General features: G+C 39.7%; 1 non-coding gene across 1 annotated transcript; it reads left to right on the forward strand.

Annotated features, from left to right (window-relative positions):
* The first annotated feature begins 22,937 nt into the window (after positions 1-22,937).
* On the forward strand, positions 22,938-23,041 carry LOC112788469 (small nucleolar RNA R71). The gene has a single exon (XR_003195831.1). It is a non-coding gene; the product is annotated as a small nucleolar RNA R71 (small nucleolar RNA).
* Positions 23,042-23,356: the final 315 nt, after the last annotated feature.

A 23,356-nucleotide genomic window follows, 5' to 3' on the forward strand; every position in this document is an offset into this window, starting at 1 on the left:
GTAGCAAGGAATTCAAATTGTACAATTAAAACTAGTAATTAACAAGATCCAATTCATAAATCAACAAGGGAAGATCAAATTAAAACTAGATCTAGAGAGGAACAAGGGTTTCTCTCTCTAGAATCACCCAAGAACCCAAAAACTAGCTAAAAATTATGTCCTAGTGTAAAATGATTGATCCCCCATTTTCCCCTAGCATCCTTAGGTCTTTTCCATGCAGAAACAGCTTGGAATTGGGCCTCATGAGCCTCAGAAATCGCCAGGCACGATTTCCTTTAATGAGGTCACATGCAGCTTCCCACGTGCGCGCGCCAATTGCTTTTGTGATCCACGCGTGCGTGCCAAGCATGCGTGCGCATCGATAGGAATCTTCTGATCCGCGCGGATGCGTCCATCCTTACGCGCAGTGTTGACAAAAATTGTTGTCGGTTAGGAATTTCTCTTATAGAAAGAAGAATTTCGTTGTAAGCATAGCTCCAAACCAACAAACAACTCTCACACCAAATTAAATTATGGTTTTGTCACATGTACAAACCCCAAATAAGAATTAACCGGAGTATTTAGACTCTGGGTCGTCTCACAAGGAATTGCAATGAAGTGGTCAATTATTTGCTATAAAGGGGGTAAGGGGGTTGGTTTTATATTTTTGCAAGAAAGTAAATGGCAAGAAAAATTAAATGACAAGAAGGTAAAATGACAAGAACTAATAAAATAAAGGAAAAAGTACTCTTGGCTAGACATAGGTAATTGAGATCACCATCCTTGTCTACAAACCATATATTGATAATTATGAGAGGCCAACCTATTAAGTCTACTTCCAAAAGCCTTAAGTACGTAATATCTACTCCTAGGCTTGAAGTACGTCAAATAGGCTTTATCACATCAACCCATAAGTCTCAACCTACCTACTAATTAGATTAGTAGTGGGTTGGCGTCAATGAGTATCAAATTGATGACCAAGGGTTCTCAAATCACCAAATCATTGAGACCCAATGACTCAAGGTCACCCATTTCCCTTAGCCTAGGCCAAGAGTAAAGAAAACTACTCAAGAACTAAAGGAAACATTATATCAAACACTTAGTGTGCAAGAAAAGTAAACATCATAAAATGCAAGAATTACAGGAACCCATAACCAACATAAGCAAGAGATCAATAATAGCAACTAAGATCAACATAAAAGAACATGGAAACATAAAAATTGCATTAAAGAAAATTGAGATCCAACAAGGTTCATGAACATAAAAGCAACAAAATAAAGGAAATGATCAAGAAAAACTAAGAAGATTAAGACAATAGAACACTAAAATATAAAGAGAATTGAAATCAAAACAAGAATTGAAAGAGAAATTTGAGAGAGATTACCCTAACTTTATCCTAATTTCTATCCTAAATCTAGAGAGAGGAGAGAGCCTCTCTCTCTCTAGAATTCTACCCTAAAACATCATGAAAACTAAACTATGACTACTTGGTTCATTTCCCCCTCAATCCTTTGGTTCAATAGCATCAAAAATGAGTTGGGTTGGGCCCAAAGTGCTTCAGAAATCGTTGGGGGCGATTTTACTTTAGTGGGCCACGGACAGCATCGGCGTGCACGCGTACATGGCGCGTGCGCGCCCCTGAACGCGAAGTAACATATGGCAAATTTTATATCATTTCGAAGCCCCGGATGTTATCATTCTAACGCAACTGAAACCTCCTCATTTGGACCTCTGTAGCTCAACTTATGGTTGATTGAGTGCTAGAAGGTCAGGCTTGATAGCTTTACGGTTCCTTCATTTCTTCACGGGTTCTCCCACTTTGCATGCTTTTCTCCTCACTTCTTCCATCCAATACTTGCCTTATGAACATGAAATCACTCAACAAACATATCAAGGAATTGAATGGAATTAAAGTGAGTTAAATTTAGCTATTTTAAGGCCTAAAAAGTATGTTTTCACATTTAAGCACAAATCGGGGGAGAATTGCAAAACTATGCTATTTCATTGAATAAATGTGAGAAAATGTGATATGAACATTTATTCAATGCAAAGAAACTATATAAACCTATCTACATGCATGCAACTAAATACAAAATGCTTCTACCTACTTGGTTAAAAGTAAATCAATCTCCAAGAACATATATAAGCAAGTAGGGCAAAGGTCATATGACGACTCACAAACTCTTCCAATTTATATATCAAAATGAAGTTCAAATAGACTTGCAAGAAGAGAGCTCATGAAAGCCAGGAACAAGGAATTGAGCATCGAACCCTTACCGGAAGTGTATCCGCTCAAGTCGCTCAAGTGAGCTTGAAATTTGGATCTTTGATTAGCCTAAGCTCTCACCTAACACATGTAACAACCTATACAATTCTAATAAATAACATAGCTACCCATGATTCCCACTTTTTCACATACTTATGCATTCTTTTTAATTCACATTCCATATGCATTGTTATTATTACTTTACTTTGGGGCATTTTTGCCCCTTTTCATTGCATTTTTTTTCTTTATATATATTTTTTTTGTTTCTTTATTTTTTTCTTATATATATATATATGTTCTTTCTCTTTTTTTATTTATCATTTTTTTAGTATATACAAACGTATCAATGCATATGGTTTTACATATAGTGCATGAATATGTACCCAATTCCCAATATTTTCAACAAAAATAAGAATTACACTTTTACCTCAACTAATGTTCCAAGTTTCCCATACCCAAATAATACACACCCTCACTAGCCTAAGCTAATCAAAGATCCAAATTAAGGACATTTATTGTTTTTCACTTAGGGGTAGTGATGTGCTAACATTAAGAACAAAAGGGATTAAATAGGCTCAAAGTTGGCTAACAATGGTTGATGAAAGGTAGGCTATTTGGGTAAGTGAGATAAAATGAAATGATGGCCTTAATCATATAAATGCATTCATACATGGAATAATGGAGATAAAGAATCAAACAAATCAAAGATTACAATCATAGAAAGAGAACAATGCACACAAGAATGAAAATAAGTGGTTATATGATGTAACCACACAATTAGGCTCAAGACTCACATGCTTGTGTTCTTAGCTCAAAAACCATGTTCCAAAATAAATTCTTCAAGCAAGTTTAACACAAAAAATTTTTTCAAATCGGTAGAGTGACCTAAAAACAGTTTCTTTGAAAAGAAATCATCACCCTAACCAAGTAGTCCTAACATAAAAAGGAAGTGGTAAAAGTATGTACAAATTCTAACTAACATGCAACCTATCATGCAATGCAACAACTAACTAGGATAGAAAATCAAGAATTGGTGTTGAAAGAAAGAAATTGTTACCCATGGAGATCGGTCGGACGACCTCCCCACACTTAGAAATTTGCACCATCCTCGGTGCATGCAAAGGATAGCAAGGTGGATGGGTTGCTACAATTGATGAGCTCCTTCATAAGGTTGTACGTATGGACTTGTTTGTTGCCCCATTTGAAGCTTTTCCATTCCTTTCCTTCTTAGTGGTCAACCTAAAAGGGAAGAAAAAGAAAGAAAATTAAGCCTACAACAAAGATATGAAAGCAATTAGAACATAGGCGGGGGCTAATGCCAAATAAAAGTAAGGTCCCCAATACATGTTAGCTACGCATGTAAGTGAGAATACAATTCAAGCAAAGGCATATCAATTAATACTTGATGCAAGAATAAAGTCAAAGCATAGGCAAATGACATGAAGAGCATGTTGCATAAAGCTTAATCAACAATTGACACAAACAAGATTAGTGATAAGCATGAGAGAAATTGGTCCCATCCTAACTCAATGATGATGAGGTACAAAAACAAGGGATCATGAGTCAGGAAGGACTAAAGCACTAATCTTGTGTGTAGAGCAAATATTACAATTAATGCAACAAGTCACAGAGCACCAATACTGAGCAAGAAAGTCTCAACAATTGAGTAAAAGAATTCAGCATCATTATTAAAATAAGAAACTTAGAAAAGAAAATAAGAACAAGGTATGAAAACAAAATTAAAATGCAATAAATGAAAATAAGCAAATGTAAATAAAGAAACTGGAAGAAAAGAAATTTTTTTTTGAACCAGCGCGGACGCGTCATGCACGCCCACGCGTCGATTCGCAGGTTGGCTCATGGACGCGTACGCGCCAGGTGCGCGCACGCGTGAGTTGGTTTATGCCTCTCGCACAAAGTAGGCGCAAGTTAGGCACAACTCTCTGGAATTTGGCTTGGAGGTGAAATTTTTGCATCCACGCGTACGCGTACATGGCGCATCCGCGTGGATGATCGAAAATTCTTGAGGCGCGCGTACGCGCCAAGTGCGCGCACGCACGGGTTGGTGCTCTGTTTTTTTTTTTTTTTAATTTTTCCAAGTTCTTGCACCAAACCAAGCATTCTAAACCTCCAAACAGCTACCAAAACACCTTCAAACCTTATTTAACATACTAAACTACCAATTATACTCAACAAACTCAACAAAACATGAAATTAAACTAATTACCAATATGTACAAAAGGGAAAAATGAAAAGAATTTACCATGGTGGAGTGTCTTCCACCTAGCACTTTTGTTTATTGTCCTTAAGTTGGACTTATGGGGAGCTCCTCTTAAGGTGGCTTGTGCTTGTAACCATCTTGGAACATCCACCAATGCTTGAATGTCCAATAAGCTCCATTCTTCAATGTTAATATCTTCAAAATTTGATGGATTTCTTCACAAACCATGAGCTCCCAAAGTTGATTTTCCTTTTGCGATCCGGGATCCCACACTTTATTTTGACACCCATCTTCAAGTTGATCATCACAATTCCAATTGGGTGGCATGACCTTAGAATTCTTGATTAAGCATCCAAACATTCTCCTAGACCCATGCCATTTGGTTTTACACCAACTATTGCCATTCAACTTTGAGCATGCAACCATCATGAACTTAGAGTGATGTGTCAAATCACTACACAACTCTCTCTTACTCTTAATTCCACAAAGAGCTCTAAGTTGACCATCATTTTCAATCAAACCATATTGAAGTGAGAAAGCAAAGCTTAGGGATAAGAATTTTACCCACTTGAATGTTGTATTGGATGGTGACTTAGGAAGGGATGTCTCCAATGGTCTTGAAAGTTCTACTCCCTTGTGCTCTTCTTTGATTATCTCCACCTCTTTACAAGCTTCTTCAATTTCAACCTCTTCCTCTTGGTAACTTTCTTCCAATTCAATCTCTTCTTCATTGCTTACCAACGGCATGGGAGGTTGTTCATCTTCTTCTTTAATCTCTATGTCAAACCCAATTGGAGAGGATTCAATTGTACATAGAAATTCTTCAATGATTGAATCCATCTCTTGGTCAACCTCTTTAAAGGCTTCAACCACTTCTTCCGGCTCAATTATCTTAACTTCCTCCTCTTGTTGCACTCCTTGCTTCAACTCTTCTTCTTCACCTTGAAGCTCTAAACTCACTTTCTCACTAGGCTCCTTAATTGCTTCTCCATATTCGTCAATGGGAGTGCCTTGGTTGCTTAGGCTTAGTCGGGAGGAGGCCATATTGCTAACGGCTTCCACTAGGGTAACCATCTTGGCTCCTAGCTCTTTAAACTTCTTTTCATCCTCCTCTTGTCGACTTAAGATATGAGATTCAAGATCTCTCAATTCCAACATGGAGGCTTCATCGGAGGGTGGTGGTGGAAGAGAGGGTTTATTGTTTGAGGGGAAGGTATTACAGTTGGAAGGTGGTTCATTTTGGTAAGGGTATGGAGTTGGTGTATATTGAGGTGGTTCTTGAGAGTAGTTGTGTTGGAATTGTGGTGGTTCTATGTATGGTTCATATGGTTTATAAGGTGGTTGGTATGGTGGATAAGGATTAGGATCATATGGAGGTGATTGGTGGTAAGGGGCTTGTGAGTAAGGTGGTTCAAAGTCATGTTGAGGGGGTGGTTCATAGGCATGTGGTGGTGGTTGTTGACAATTACAATAAGGGTGACCACATCCATTAGATTGATATGCATTAGGATTATAATTATACCCATAAGAAACCAGAGGGGGTTGTTGCCAAGAAGGTTGATCAATCCCTTGAGGCTCCTCCCATCTTCGATTGTTCCATCCTTGATGCACATGCTCATTGTAGCTCCCATTTCCTACAACATAATTTGAGCCAAACTCATAGCCAAAGTGAGGATGAGAATTCATAGTAGCAAAGAGAAACAAAAACTAACAAAAATAAGCAAAAAAGTCCTAAAGCTAACAAAAACTAACTAATAAGCAAAAAGCAAACATATTCACAATATTCACAATAGCCAACAATATAACACCATTGCAACTCCCCGGCAACGGCGCCATTAATTTGATGGCAAGAATTGTTGTCGGTTAGGAATTTCTCTTATAGAAAGAAGAATTTTGTTGTAAGCATAGCTCCAAACCAACGAACAACTCTCACACCAAATTAAATTATGGTTTTTTCACATGTACAAACCCCAAATAAGAATTAACCGGAGCATTTAGACTCCGGGTCATCTCACAAGGAATTGCAATGAAGTGGTCAATTATTTGCTATAAAGGGGGTAAGGGGGTTGGTTTTATATTTTTGCAAGAAAGTAAATGGCAAGAAAAATTAAATGACAAGAAGGTAAAATGACAAGAACTAATAAAATAAAGAGAAAAGTACTCTTGGCTAAACATAGGTAATTGAGATCACCATCCTTGTCTACAAACCATATATTGATAATTATGAGAGGCCAGCATATTAAGTCTACTTCCAAAAGCCTTAAGTACGTAATATCTACTCCTAGGCTTGAAGTACGTCAAATAGGCTTGATCACATCAACCCATAAGTCCCAACCTACCTACTAATTAGATTAGTAGTGGGTTGGCATCAATGAGTATCAAATTGATCACCAAGGATTCTCAAATCACCAAATCATTGAGACCTAATGACTCAAGGTCACCTAATTCCCTTAGCCTAGGCCAAGAGTAAAAAAAACTACTCAAGAACTAAAGGAAACAGTATATCAAACACTTAGAGTGCAAGAAAAGTAAACATCATAAAATGCAAGAATTAAAGGAACCCATAACCAACATAAGCAAGAGATCAATAATAGTAACTAAGATCAACATAAAAGAACATGGAAACATAAACATTGCATTAAAGAAAATTGAGATCCAACAAGGTTCATGAACATAAAAGCAACAAAATAAAGGAAATGATCAACAGAAACTAAGAAGATTAAGAGAATAGAACACTAAAATATAGATAGAATTGAAATCAAAACAAGAATTGAAAGAGAAATTTGAGAGAGATTACCCTAACTTTATCCTAATTTCTATCCTAAATCTAGAGAGAGGAGAGAGCTTCTCTCTCTAGAATTCTACCCTAAAACATCATGAAAACTAAACTATGACTACTTGGTTTATTCCCCCTCAATCCTTGGGTTCAATAGCATCAGAAATGAGTTGGGTTGGGCCCAAAGTGCTTCAAAAATCGCTGGGGGTGATTTCACTTTAGTGGGCCACAGACAGCATCGGCGCGCACGCGTACATGGCGCGTGCGCGCCCCTGAACGCAAAGTAACATATGGCAAATTTTATATCATTTGGAATCTCCGGATGTTAATTTTTCAACACAACTGGAACTGCCTCATTTGGACCTTTGTAGCTCAACTTATGGTTGATTGAGTGCCAGAAGGTCAGGCTTGACAGCTTTACGGTTCCTTCATTTCTTCAAGAGTTCTCCCACTTTACATGCTTTTCTCCTCACTTCTTCCATCCAATACTTGCCTTATGAACATAAAATCACTCAACAAACATATCAAGGCATCGAATAGAATTAAAGTGAGTTAAATTTAGCTATTTTAAGGCCTAAAAAGCATGTTTCCACATTTAAGCACAAATCGGGGGAGAATTGCAAAACCATGCTATTTCATTGAATAAATGTGATAAAATGTGATAAAATCCCCCAAATTAAGCAAAAGATAAACCACAAAATCGGAGTTTATCACGCCGCTTCCAGCCAACCTCATCCAAGCGTGCGCGTGGAGTGTGTGGGCGCGCCGATGCTGCTTTTTCCAAGATCTCAATTCTTCATGTTCCTCCCTTTTTGTACATGCTTTCTCCCTCTCTTCTAAGTCATTCCTACCCTATAACTCCTAAAATTACTCAACAAATATATCACGGCATTGAATGGCAATAGAAAATGATTAAAATATGGCAATTTTAAGGCAAAATAAGCATGTTTTCCCTCATGAAGCAATATTGGGAAGTGAACACAAAACCATGCATTTCTTGAAATAAGTACAAGATAAACCACAAAATTGGGGTTTATCAAATCTCCCCACACTTAAACCAAGCATGTCCTCATGCTTAAAATAAAAAGACCAAAGATCATGATGAGAAAGGGTTTATGAAATGAAAACTACCTAAGTGGATGCATGCAACTAATGTAAAATCCTCTACCTACTTGGTCAAGAGTGAATCTATCCTCCAAGAATACATGTGAACATATAGGGTGAAAATAGTATGTAATTCATGAATCCTACCAAATTGAATATCACTAAGGAGTGCATATGACTTGCTAAGCAAACGCTTGTGAAAGCCGGGAACAAGCATTGAGCATCGAACCCTCACCAGAAGTGTATCCACTCTCTTCGCTCAAGTGTATAGGGTTCGTCACTCAATCTTCTCCTAATCATGCTTTCCAAGATTTTTCTTTCATCTAACAATCAATAATTACTCAATGCATGCTTACAAGTATCATGAGGTATTATTCATGGGTTGTAACGGGGCTAGGGTGAAGGTAAGGATGTATATGGCCAAGTGGGCTTAAAATTTGAGTCCTTGATCAACCTAGGATCCACTAGACACATAGAATAACCTATACAACTACAATACATTACCTAGCTACCCTTGAGTTTTACTATTTTTGCATACTCATGCATTCTTTTCAATTCACACCCATATGCATTGTTTTTTTTTTGTTGTTGCTTTATCTTGGGGCATCTTTGTCCCCTTTCATTGCTTTCTCTCTTTTCTTTTCTCTTCTCTTTTTTTTATTATCCCCTTTTCTTGGGGTTTCTTTGTTAACAAAAGTCTCAATGCATACAGTTTAATCATTCAACACATGAGTATGTTCCCAAATTCTAGAATTTTCAATTACACTACAATTACACACCTATATATCTACCTGAATTTCCCAAGTATACCCTCCTATTTGAATGATACACATCCTAACTTACCTAAGCTAATCAAGGATTCAAATTCAGGGACATTCATGGTTTTTCACTTAGGGTTGTTGATGTGCTCTTTTCACGAACAAAGAGGGTTCATCATAGGCTCAAAATGGGTTAGCAATGGTAGATGAAAGGGTTAAGGCCATTTGGGAAAAGTGACTATTGAAATGATGGCCTCAATCATGTAAATGCATTCATACACAAAGCAATGGACATATAGAATCAGACAAAGCAAGGATCACAATCATAGAGAGAGATATGCACACAAGAATGGAAATAATGGTTAGAAGATGTAACCATGCAATAGGCTCAAAACTTTCATGCTTGTGTTCTTAGTTCAATCACTATGTTCCAAATACATTCTTAAAGCAAGTTCACTGCAAAAAAAATTTTTTTTTAGAATTTTGGTAGGTCACCCAAAACACAGTATCTTGAAAAGGAAGTTATTGTTTTGACCAAGTAACTCTATAGAAACTAACTATCATGCAAAGGGTATTTACAAGCAAAACTAACTACACATGCAAAGGGAAGAGATTGTTACCCATGGATATCGGTCGAATGACCTCCCCACACTTTAGAAATTAGCACGGTCATCCGTACTACGAATAATACGCAAGGGACGGTCGGGACCGTAACCTTCACCATCCCCTTCATCAGAGCTCCCATCACTTGGGTTTGAGGTATATGTGAATATTTTGGGTTCCTCCATGCTAGGGGTAACACAACCCAAAAGCTTCTTGATGTAAGTGTATCGGCGGTGGTTGCGCCGCTCATATCTATCAAGCATCCGGTGAAGATCTTCTATCCTTTGATGTGTGGATCTCAGTGGTGGTGATGATGAGCTAGAAGGAAAAAGAAGTGGCGGGGCCATGTCGAGGCTTGGTTTGTTCATGGGAAGGTGTAGGTATTTTCCACTTGGGACTACATCGCCCTTAGCTGGAACTACAATATTTTTATCCTTGGCTTCCCAAGAAACATCCGCAGCAGTAACTAAGTCAGATACCAATGCTGGAAATGGCAAATTACCCCGGTCGTGAACTTGACCCATCGCTTGCTTGACAAGAAGCGGGATGTTCACTAGCTCTCCGTGAGAACACACCAAACAAGCAAGGCGAGGTCTTCTTTCTGCTTTGGACCTTGACTTTAACCGCTCAGTCTCAAGTTTTCACTTGACACCTTCACGCCACAAGCACATGGTTAGGGACAACTCGGTTTAGCCGCTTAGGCCAGGATTTTATTCCCTTAGGCCCTCCTATCCACTGATGCTCAAAGCCTTGGGATCCCTTTTTTGTTACCCTTGCCTTTTGGTTTTAAGGGATATTTGGCTTTTTGCTCTTGCCTTTTGGTTTTAAGAGCTTTGGCTTTTTCTGCTTGCTTTCTCTTTTTCTTTCTCGATATTTTTTTTTCTGCAAGCTTTGTTCTTTGCTGCTTTTTCTTGCTTCAAGAATCATTTTTATGATTTTTTAGATTATCAATAACATGTCTCATGTTCACCATTCTTTCAAGAGCCAACATATTTAACAGTCTTAAACAACAAATTCAAAAGACATATGCACTGTTCAAGCATTCATTCAGAAGACAGAAAGCATTGCCACCACATGTAACTAATTAGAATTTCTCTTATTAAAAACTCGAAATTTTATTGCCTCTTTTTCAAAAGATCTACTATTTTACTCATGTTTAATGATGATGAGAAAAATAGACTATAACTTAATTGGAGATAAAATCAAAATAGATACTAATTACTACTATATGACTCCTAAGGTAAAACTAAAATAAGAACAATTATCACAGAGTTAAGGCTAAGATTAGAACTCAACAACCTTGAGGTTTTGAAGTGGATGTTCCTCTAGTTTGTGAGGTGCTTGGTCATTGCCTCTTGGAGTGGGTTGTTTTCCTTTAGGGGCCATGATCTTAGTGATCACGGATAAGCACACCAAACTTAGAGCTTTGCTTGTCCTCAAGCAAAAGAAAAGAAAGGAGATGGGTAGAAGGAGAGCTCCTCCCCACCATCCTGGCGTTTGAACGCCCAAACACTGCCTGTTTTGGGTGTTCAACGCCCAAATGCTGCTCTCCTGGGCGTTCAACGCCCAGTTGTTGCCCTTTTCTGGCGTTGAACGCCAGATAGCTATCCTTACTGGCGTTTAGCGCCCACTGGATGCCCATTTTGGGCGCTGAACGCCCAAAATGGCCTTCACTGGCGTTTTCTTGCCAGTGAGCTCCCTATATCTGTTTTGTGTGCAGATTCCTTCTGTAACCCTGTAAACTTATGCAAATGATTCTTTACCTTAGTGTCAGTGGACTTTATATAAATAAATAAAAATAAAAATAGGGCAAAATGGTTAGAGGATTGATGCCCCATGGCTGGGTTGCCTCCCAGCAAGCGCTTCTTTATTGTCTTTAGCTGGACCTTGCTGAGCTTTTAATCTAGCTTCAGCCTTGAGCATTCTTGCTCAACGTTGCCTTCAAGATAGTGCTTGATTCTCTGTCCATTGACAATGAACTTCTTATCAGAATCAATATCTTGAAGCTCCACATAACCATATGGTGATACACTTGTAATCACGTATGGTCCCCTCCACCGGGATTTCAATTTCCCGGGGAATAGCCTGAGTCTAGAGTTGAACAGTAGAACCTTCTGTCCTGGTTCAAAGATTCTAGATGACAACTTTTTGTCATGCCATTTTTTTATTTCTCTTTATAAAGCTTGGCATTTTCGAAAGCTGTGAATCTGAATTCCTCTAGCTCATTTAGCTGGAGCAATCTTTTTTCTCCTTCTAATTTGGCATCAAAGTTTAGGAATTTGGTTGCCCAGTAGGCTTTATGTTCCAGTTCCACGGGCAGGTGACATGCCTTACCATACACAAGTTGGTATGGAGAGGTCCCTATAAGGGTCTTGAATGTTGTTCTTTAAGCCTACAGAGCATCATCCAAGCTCCGTGCCCAATCCTTTCTACGGGTACTTACTGTCCGTTCTAGGATTCTCTTTAATTCTCTGTTAAAGACTTCAGCTTGCCCATTAGTTTGTGGATGATATGGAGTGGCCACTTTATGGCGAATTCCATACCGAACCATGGCAGAGTAAAGCTGTTTATTGCAGAAGTGAGTGCCCCCATCACTAATTAGTACTCTAGGGACGCCAAACCTGCTAAAGATATGTTTCTGGAGGAACTTCAGCACTGTTTTAGTATCATTGTTGGGTGTGGCAATGGCCTCAACCCATTTTGATACATAGTCAACTGCCACCAGAATATAAGTATTTGAGTATGATGGTGGGAAAGGTCCCATGAAGTCAATTCCCCATACGTCAAACAACTCAATCTCCAAGATTCCTTGTTGAGGCATGGCGTAACCATGAGGCAGATTACCAGCTCTTTGGCAACTGTCACAGTTACGTACGAACTCTCGGGAGTCTCTATAGAGTGTGGGCCAATAGAAGCCACATTGGAGGACCTTGGTGGCTGTTCGCTCACCTCCGAAATGGCCTCCATATTGAGATCCATGGCAGTGCCATAGGATCCTCTGTGCTTCTTCTTTAGGCACACACCTATGGATTATTCCGTCTGCACATCTCTTAAAGAGATAAGGTTCATCCCACAAGTAGTACTTTGCATCAGTGATTAATTTTTTCTTTTGTATACTGTTGTACTCCTTGGGTATGAACCTTGCAGCTTTATAGTTTGCAATATCGGCAAACCATGGGGTTTCCTGAATGGCGAATAAATGCTCATCCGGAAAAGTTTCAGAGATCTCAAGAGAGGGGAGGGGCGTCCCTTCTACTGGCTCTATCCGGGACAGATGATCAGCCACTTGGTTTTCTGTCCCTTTTCTGTCTCTTATTTCTATATCAAACTCTTGCAGAAGCAACACCCATCTGATAAGCCTGGGTTTTGAATCCTGCTTTTTGAGTAGATATTTAAGAGCAGCATGGTCAGTATACACAATCACTTTTGATCCTACTAAGTATGATCTGAACTTGTCAATGGCATAAACCACTGCAAGAAATTCCTTTTCTGTGGTTGTGTAATTTTTCTGAGCATCATTTAAAACGCGACTAGCATAATAAATGACGTGCAGAAGCTTGTCATGCCTCTATCCCAGTACTGCACCAATGGCGTGATCACTGGCATCACATATTAGCTCAAATGGTAATGTCCAGTCTGGTGCAGAAATGACTGGTGCTGTGACCAGCTTAGCTTTCAGCGTTTCAAACGCTTGCAGACACCCTGTGTCAAACACAAATGGCGTGTCAGCAGCTAGCAGATTGCTTAGAGGTTTTGCGATTTTTGAAAAATCCTTTATAAACCTCCTATAGAATCCTGCATGCCCCAGAAAGCTTCTGATCGCCTTAACATTGGCAGGTGGTGGTAATTTTTCAATTACCTCTATTTTTGCTTGATCCACCTCTATTCCCTTGTTTGAGATTTTATGCCCAAGGACAATCCCTTCAGTCACCATGAAGTGACATTTTTCCCATTTTAAAACTAGGTTGGTCTCTTGGCATCTTTTCAGAACAAGTTTTAGGTGATCCAGACAGGAGCTAAATGGGTCTCCATATACTGAGAAGTCATCCATGAATACTTCCAGAAATTTTTTCACCATATCAGAGAAAATAGAGAGCATGCATCTCTGGAAGGTTGCAGGTGCATTACACAACCCAAATGGCATCCTTCTATAAGCAAACACTCCATATGGACATGTGAATGCTGTTTTCTCTTGATCCTGGGGATCTACTGCAATCTGGTTATAGCCTGAGAAGCCATCCAAAAAACAGTAACAATCATGACCTGCCAGTCTTTCTAGCATCTGGTCTATGAATGGTAAAGGAAAATGATCCTTTCTGGTGGCTGTATTGAGCCTTCTGTAGTCAATACACATGCGCCACCCTGTAACTATTCTCGTAGGAACCAGTTCATTCTTTTCATTATGAATCACTGTCATGCCTCCCTTTTTTGGGACGACTTGGACAGGGCTCACCCAGGGGCTATCAGAAATAGGATAAATAATCCCAGCCTCTAGTAATTTGGTGACCTCTTTCTGCACTACTTCCTTCATGGCTGGATTTAGCCGCCTCTGTGGTTGAACCACTGGTTTGGCATTATCCTCCAATAGGATTTTGTGCATGCATCTAGCTGGGCTTATGCCCTTAAGGTCACCTATGGACCACCCAAGAGCTGTCTTGTGTGTCCTTAGCACTTGAATAAGTGCTTCCTCTTCTTGTTAATTTAAAGCAGAGATTATGATCACTGGAAAAGTATCACCTTCTCCCAGAAATGCATATTTCAAGGATGGTGGTAATGGCTTGAGCTCGGGTTTAGGAGGTTTTTCCTCTTCCAGAAGAAATTTCAGAGGCTCTTTCATGTCCTCTGAGTCCTCCAAATCAGGCTGAACATCTTTAAAGATATGTTCCAACTCTGATTCGAGACTCTCAGCCATGTTGATCTCTTCTACCAAAGAGTCAATAAGATCAACTTTCATGCAGTCTGTTGATGTGTCTGGATGCTGCATGGCTTTGACAGCCATCAACTTGAACTCATCATCATTGACTCTCAGGGTTATTTCCCCCTGTTGGACGTCAATGAGGGATCGTCCAGTTGCTAGGAAGGGTCTTCCTAGAATGAGAGTAGCACTCTTGTGCTCCTCCATTTCCATCACAACAAAGTCAGTAGGAAAGGCGAATCGCCCAACCCTGACAATCATGTCTTCAATCACGCCTGATGGGTATTTAGTGGAGCCATCAGCAAGTTGGAGACATATCCGGGTCGGTTTAACTTCGTCAGTTAAGCCAAGCTTTCTAATAGTGGATGCAGGTATTAAGTTGATGCTTGCCCCAAGATCGCATAAGGCTGTCTTGGTGCAATTACCTTCTAATATGCATGGTATCAGAAAACTCCCAGGGTCTTTAAGCTTTTTAGGAAAGCTCTTCAGAATAACTGCACTGCATTCTTCAGTGCGGAGAACTCTTTCTGTTTCTCTCCAATCTTTTTTAAGACTCAAGATCTTTTTCATGAACTTGGCATAAGAAGGTATTTACTCGAGTGCTTCTGCAAATGGAATCTTTATTTCAAGAGTCCTGAGATACTCTGCAAAGCGAGCAAATTGCTTATCTTGTTCCTTTTTCTGGAGTTTTTGAGGATAAGGTATCTTGGCATTATATTCCTCAACCGTAGTTGCTACAGGTTTATTGCCTACAGAAGTGGTTGAAGAAGCCTTTTTAGAGGGGTTGTTTTCAGCATTTGTGTGGGTCTGATCCCTCACTGGCAATTGAGTGCCAGAGTTAGAAACTGGAGTGACGTTAGATGCCAACTCCTTGTCTATTCCTGGCGTCTGAACGCCAGAATTGTGCCCATTTTGGGCGTTCAGCGCCAGATCTTGCCCAGTTTGGGCGTTCAACGCCAGATCCTTGCCCATTTCTGGCGTTGAACGCCAGTTTTGCCTTGTTTCTGGCGTTGAACGCCAGTTTTGGGCATGGTCTGGGCGTTCAGCGCCAGCCTTCCACCAATTTTCTGGCGTTTTAGTGCCAGAATTATTTTTCCCTGGGCTCTTACTGTCCTCAGGTGAATTTTGGGTGGTTTGCTCATTCCTTAGCTTTTTGCTGCCTTAAGGTGGGGTATTTAATGTTTTCCCACTTCTTAATTGAACTGCTTGGCATTCTTCTGTTATTTGTCTTGACAGCTGCTGCTTTGTTTGCTTAAACTGTTCTTCCATATGTATATTAGCCATCCTTGTCTCTTGTAGTCTATCTTTGAATTCGGCTAATTGTTTTGTTAGGAAGTCCAATTGCTGATTGAATTCAGCAGCTTGTTTCACAGGACTGAGTTCAGCAGTTGCTGTTTTAACCTCTTCTTTCATGGAAGGGTCACTGCTTAGGTACAGATGCTGATTCCTGGCAACTGTATCAATGAGCTCTTGAGCCTCTTCAATTGTCTTTCTCATGTGGATAGATCCACCAGCTGAGTAATCTAGAGACATCTGAGCTCCTTCTGCAAGCCCATAGTAGAAGATGTCTAACTGAACCCACTCTGAAAACATTTCAGAGGGGCATTTTCTTAGTATCTCTCTGTATCTCTCCCAGGCATCATAAAGAGATTCATTATCTCCTTGTTTAAAGCCTTGGATGTCCAGCCTTAGCTGTGTCATCCGTTTTGGGGGAAAGTATTGATTCAGGAATTTTTCTGTCAGCTGTTTCCATGTCCTTATGCTGGCCTTAGGTTGGTTATTTAACCACCTCTTAGCTTGATCTTTTACAACAAATGAAAACAGTAATAGTCTGTAGACATCCTGATCTATTTCCTTATCATGTACTGTGTCAGCAATTTGTAAAAACTATGCCAGAAACTCTGTAGGTTCTTCCTATGGAAGACCGGAATACTGACAATTTTGCTGCACCATGATAATGAGCTGAGGATTCAACTCAAAGCTACTGACTCCAATGGAGGGTATGCAGATACTACTCCCATATGAAGCAGTAGAGGGGTTAGCATATGACCCCAGAGTCCTCCTGGACTGTTCATTTCCACTTAGATCCATGATAGAGAAAGAGAGATGATAAAAATTTTTTTATTATTATTTTTATTTATTTATTTATTTATTTATTTCAAAAATGAAATAAATTAAAATAAAATAAATAAAAAATGAGTGAAGAATTTCAAAAAACTGAGGAGAGAGAAAGTGGTTAGGAAGTTTTGAAAAGGATATGATGATTTTTGAAAAAGGTTTTAAATTTTGAAATAAAAATCTGAATTTTAGAAATAGATTTCGAAAATTTTGATTTTAAAATAGAGAGAAAAGATATTTTTGAATTTAAAGAGGAGAGAGAAAAACAATAAGATAGCACAAGATTTAAAATTTTTAGATCTGATGCTCCTTGTTTTCGAAAATTTTTAAGGGAAAAACACTAAGGAACACCAAACTTAAAAATTTTAAGATCAAGACACAAGGAAAACTCAAGAACACTTTGAAGATTCACAAGAACACAAGAACACGAAGGAAGAACATCAAACTTAAAATTTTCAGAAAACCAAACTAAAATTTTCGAAAAACACAAAGAAATCAACAAGAAAACACCAAACTTAAAGTTTGGCACAGGATTTAATAGAAAAGTTATTTTTGAAAAAGATTTTAATAAGAAAATAAGGATTCTAAAGTTTTAACACGACAATAATACGAGACTCTAAACAAAAAGATAAATTTTTCCTAATCTAAGCAACAAAATAAACCGTTACTTGTCCAAACACGAACAATTCCCGGCAACGGCGCCAAAAACTTGGTGCACGAATTGTGAATCACACTTTTCACAACTCGTACCACTAACCAGCAAGTGCACTGGGTCGTCCAAGTAATACCTCACGTGAGTAAGGGTCGAATCCCACGGAGATTGTTGGTTTGAAGCAATCTATAGTTATCTTGTAAATCTTAGTCAGGAAGTCAATTATGTTTATTAGTTGAATTGTGAATAACCAAGGGAGCATAAATTAAAGGTTACTTGTTATGCAGTAATGGAGAATATGTTGGAGTTTTGGAGATGCTTTGTTTTCTGAATCTCTGCTTTCCTCTGTCTTCTGATTCATGCACGCACGTCCTCCTATGGCAAGCTGTGTGTTGGTGGATCACCGTTGTCAATGGCTACCATCCATCCTTCCAGTGAAAATGGTCCGGGTGCGCTGTCACCGCACGGCTAATCATCTGCAGGTTCTCAATCGTACCGGAATAGGATTTACTATCCTTTTGCGTCTGTCACTACGCCCAGCACTCATGAGTTTGAAGCACGTCACAGTCATTCAATCCCAGAGTCCTACTCGGAATACCACAGACAAGGTTTAGACTTTCCGGACTCTCATGAATGCCGCCATCAATCTAACTTATACCACGAAGATTCTGGTTAAGAGATCTAAGAGATACTCATTCAATCTAAAGTAGAACAGAAGTGGTTGTCAGGCACGCGTTCATAGGGAATGATGATGATTGTCACGTTCATCACATTCAGGTTGAAGTGCGAATGAATATCTTAGATAGGAACACGCATGTTGAATAGAAAACAGAAATACTTGCATTAGTTCATCGAGGCACAGCAGAGCTCCTCACCCCCAACAATGGAGTTTAGAGACTCATGCCGTCAAAGAGTACAAAGTTCAGATCTAAAATGTCATGAGATACAAAATAAGTCTATAAAAGTTGTTTAAATACTAAACTAGTAGCCTAGGTTTACAGAAATTGAGTAAACTATAACAGATGGTATAGAGATCCACTTCTGGGGCCCACTTGGTGTGTGCTGGGGCTGAGACTTAATCAATTCACGTGCATAAGGCCATTTTGGGCGTTCAACGCCAGGTTTGGATCCATTTCTGGCGTTGAACTCCAACTTTTAATCCTTTTCTGGCGCTGGACGCCAGAATTGGGCAGAGAACTGGCGTTGAACGCCAGTTTACGTCATCTATCCTTGAGCAAAGTATGGACTATTATATATTGCTGGAAAGCCCTGGATGTCTACTTTCCAACACAATTGGAAGAACGCCATTTCGAGTTTTGTAGCTCCAGAAAATCTACTTTGAGTGCAGGGATGTCAGAATCCATCAGCATCAGCAGTCTTTTTTCAGCCTGAATCAGATTTTTGTTCAGCTCCCTCAATTTCAGCCAGAAAAATACCTGAAATTACAAAAAAATACACAACTCATATTAAAGTCCAGAAATATGAATTTTTCCTAAAAAATAATGAAAATAAACAAAAAACTAACTAAAACATACTAAAAGCTATATGAAATTAACCCCAAAAAGCGTATAAAATATCCGCTCATCACTGCCCCATCATCTGTAGTTGAAGCTCTTTCTGTGCTCCTTGGCTTTCCAAATATTGTCTAGACAAGCTCTTTCTGTGCTTGACCCTCTGAGACTTGGCCTTCCACTACTTGAGGGGCTGTCCTCTTTCTTTACTTCCGTTGAGGCAGGGGGGATGCTGCAGCATTCATCCTTCGGACTGTTATTGGAATGCCTTCCTTTATCCAAACGGGGTCCTCATCTTCAAAAACCACCCTAACTTTCTTTCATATTCGGTAAATAGTGCTGGGGTAACCTAATGTTCCTCTTGAGTTGCTTTTCTCTGCCATCTTTCTAATGCCTTGAGCTATGATCTCATGAACTTTGATTTCTCCTCCCTTGAGTATACAATGCACCATTGTTGCTCTCTCGAGATTCACCTCCGAGTTGTTTGCAGCTGGGAGAATAGACCTCCTCACTAGCTCAAACCACCCCTTAGCTTCAGGAGTGAGGTCTGTTCTCTTAATGAACTTTGGTTTATTTCCCGCACCCCTTTCCCAGTCAGCTCCTGGTACACAAAGGTCTCGTAAAAGCTGGTCATAATTGGGGTTGTTGTCCAATCTTGAGTGATAACTTTCTTCTTCAAACAGTATAGACCGTAGCTTCAATGCCCTCATTACACTCATGGGACCAAAATCCACCATTGTTCCTCTCACCAAGCTTGTATATGACTCATCTTTCTTATCATATGTGACTGCATTTACATAAAATTCTCTTATGAGATTTGCATTCACCTTAGTGACCGGGTCAGTGAGGAGCTCCCATCTTCTCCTTTCTACCTTCTCTGTGATTTCAGGGAATTCAGTCTTCTTAACTTGAAATCTCAGCTCATAAATGATTTCCTTATCAACCATCCACCCGTATTGCAATGCATGATGCAAGCTTCTAAATCTCTTCTCATCATATGGGTGTTCTTCCATGGGTTCCTTTCCCTCTCTTCTCTTAGAACTTGAAGTTTCCATGAATGATGATTAATATGTGAAGGTGGCAAGGTTGTGGAGACTTTTGGTTGTTTAGGGTTTTATGGCAATGAAGAGAGTGAGGGGAGGAATGTTTATAATCGGATAGGGGGTGTATTGTACCGAAATGAAGAGTGGTGAAGGGTGTGTGATGACAATGAAGGGTGGTACGGACAAGGGTCGTTTATATAAAGAAGTTGTGAGAGAATGGAGGGTGTAGATTGATGAAGTGGTCACTTGATGGACGGTTAGGGTTATGCATGGCTAGAAGACAAGGATCATCACTTTATGATGGGGATTGCTCGGTCTTCTAGGGGTCCCATTTTTTCAATGTTGCATGGCAATATTTTCCAATGTATTCCCTCTTTAGAACAAGTGTGTAACCCCTCCTTTTGTGGTGTCCGAACCTTTTTTGTTTGGTTGTCCAATCTATCCTTTTTAATGCTCTTTTTCCTTTCCTATAAAGATTTAAAATAAGGAAATTAATATCATAAAAAAAATATCAAATTCTACGGCTAGAATACTAAAGAGAAGAAAAAGAGTTTGTATATTTATGAATTTCAACTTAGCCAACTACTGGTGTATCCTCATGCATTTTTGTGGCACCATGGGGTGACACCAAACTTAGTTTGAAGCATTGTGATGAAAAGTTTTGTTCAAAGCTCCAAGAGTTCTGCTTTGAACACCAAACTTGTTCTTCACTATAGACTGCATGATAAAGATTTCACCAAGTGTTTGTCAAGTTTGGGTTGAAATTCGTAAACATTGATTTATTCATTATTTTAAAAACATATAAAACATGGGTTGCCTCCCATGAAGCGCTTCTTTAGCGTCACTAGCTTGACATTTTTCCTTCATCAGGGTGGTTGGTAGTGCTTAAAATCTTCCCCTTTTGCTGTGGACTTGTATCCATTGGTTGGATCAATGATCTCCACATGTTCCAGGGAAAGAACTCTATTGATAGTGAAGACCTTAGGTAACTGAGATGGTACAGTAGGGAGATTAGGGGGAATATCTGGGAAGTAAGCTGAGACAACTCTATCCCCTGGAGAGAAGTCTTCCGTAGGGATCTTCTTGTTCCTCCATTTCCTTGGTACCTTCTTCTTTGTTTCTTTTGAGGTTGCCTTCCCCTTGGTGACCCTTTTTTTCCAAGGAGTTGTGATGTTGTCTTCACATGCCTCTAGAGGTTTAGGTTCCTCCAACATTTCCTTGAGCTGTGGCAATTGCTGTTTTCCTTGTTTATCAATTGAGGGGGTTTCAGAATGAACTTGCTGTGCTTCAGTGCTTGTCTCCTCCTTCAGTGTCTCTTTATCATTTGTGCTTAGTTCCTTGTCCTCTTGATCTGTTTCTTGTGAGAGTTTGAAGACATTGAAGCTGAGTCATTCATCATGGATTCTCAATATTAGCTCCCCTTTCTCTACATCGATAAGTGCTCTGGCCGTAGCTAGGAATGGTCTTCCCAATATGATTGGGTGAGTGTGACTTTCTTCCATGTCCAGAATGACAAAGTCTGTTGGGAGAAAGTATTTTCCAACCTTTAGCAACACATTTTCCACCACTCCTATTGCTTGCTTTTGAGTTTTGTCAGCCAGTCTGATAATTACATCTGTGGGCATTATCTCATTAATCTGCAGCCTCTTCACCAGAGATAAAGGTAGTAAGTTAATGCTGGCCCCCAAATCACATAGTGCTCTATCAAACATAGTTTCACCTATGGCACAAGGGATGTGAAAACTCCCTGTGTCTCTTCTTTTTGTAGGCAACTCAGGTTGAATAAGGGCACTACATTCCTTGTTCATCACTATAGTCTGGCCTCCTTTGAGTGTGCTTTTCCTGGGAAGAAGTTCCTTCATATACTTGATGAATGCAGGCATTTGTTGAATTGCCTTGATGAATGGTATGTTTACATGCAGCGATACAAACAAGTCTAGGAACCTTGATTATATTCTCTTTCCCACAGCACCATTGAGCAGTTGAGGGAAGGGAGCATAGAGCTTCCGCAACTCTTGTTGTGAGATTTCTGGTTCTTGGTGATCTCTATCCTCCTCCTTTGTTGAGTTGTCTTCAGGTTGTTTGCAAAATTTGCCTTGCTTGTCTTCAGTCTCTTGATCACTCGTAGTGACCATTTTGCAATCTTCTCATCTTACTTTCTTTGCTTCTCCCTTGGGGTTTTTCTCCGTGTCACTTGGGAACCTATCGGTAGGTTTGGGAATCTTCTCAGCTAAATATCCCACCTAAAATTCCAGCTTCCTAATGGTCTCTCCCTGGTTCTTAATATTGGCTCGCACTTCCTCTTTGAACACCTTATTTTCTTGAATCTCTTGGCATATTCCTTCAAGTAAGGCTTCAATATTAGAGAGCTTGTCATCAATTGATGGGTGATTCGGAGCAGATGTGCTATTTTAGTTTTGATAAGCATATGAAGAAGTGTTGTTGTGGGGGTGTTGAGATGTCCTCTGTGTGAATTGCTGGTGAGCTGCATTGTTGTTGGAGTTGTAACGTCTCTGGTCTTGGTTTTGATCTTGCTCACTTCCCCACCCAAAGTTTGGGTGGTTTCTCCATCCAGTGTTGTAGGTCTTGGAGTATGGATCATAGTTTTTCCTTGGTGAATTCCCAATGTAGTTGGCTTGCTCCTGACTCACCTCTGCTTCTTCATTCACTCCTTCTTGGATTGTTGATGAAGTGGAGATTGCTGCTACTTGGTTCATCTCCATCTTCTTGGTGAGGTCAGCCAGCTGCTGGGTAATGAGCTTGTTTTGGGCAAACAGAACATCTACATTGTTTAGCTCCATTACTCCTCTTGTGTTCCCTCTTTTGGAAGCATAGAAGTAGTCGTTCTCTGCTACTGTTTCAATAACATCTATGGCTTCCTCAATGATCTTCTTCTTGTTCAAAGATCCTCCAGATGAATGGTCTACGGCCTTCTTTGACTCATAAGAGAGCCCTTCATAGAAAATGTGCAGCTGCACCCATTCGTTGAACATGTCAGGTGGACACCTCCTTGTTAAGTCCTTGAACCTCTCCCATGCTTCATATAGAGTCTCACCATCTTGTTGCCTGAAAGTTTGGACCTCAGCTCTCAGCCTATTGATTCGTTGAGGAGGGTAAAATCTTGCTAAGAATTTGTTCACCACGTCTTCCCAAGTTGTCAAGCTTTCCCTTGAGAAAGATTCCAGCCATTTGGCTGCCTTGTCCCTGAGTGAGAATGGAAATAAGAGCAGTCTATAGGCGTCAGGATGAACACCATTAGACTTCACTGTGTCACATATTCTCAGGAAGGTGGTTAAATATTGATTGGGGTCTTCTTGAACACTTCCTCCAAACGAACAGTTGTTCTGAACAAGGGTGATGAGTTGTGGTTTAAGTTCAAAGTTGTTGGCATGGATTGTTGGCTTTTGGAT

Source organism: Arachis hypogaea, chromosome 20, assembly GCF_003086295.3.
Source record: "Arachis hypogaea cultivar Tifrunner chromosome 20, arahy.Tifrunner.gnm2.J5K5, whole genome shotgun sequence".
Taxonomy (NCBI): Eukaryota; Viridiplantae; Streptophyta; class Magnoliopsida; order Fabales; family Fabaceae; genus Arachis; species Arachis hypogaea.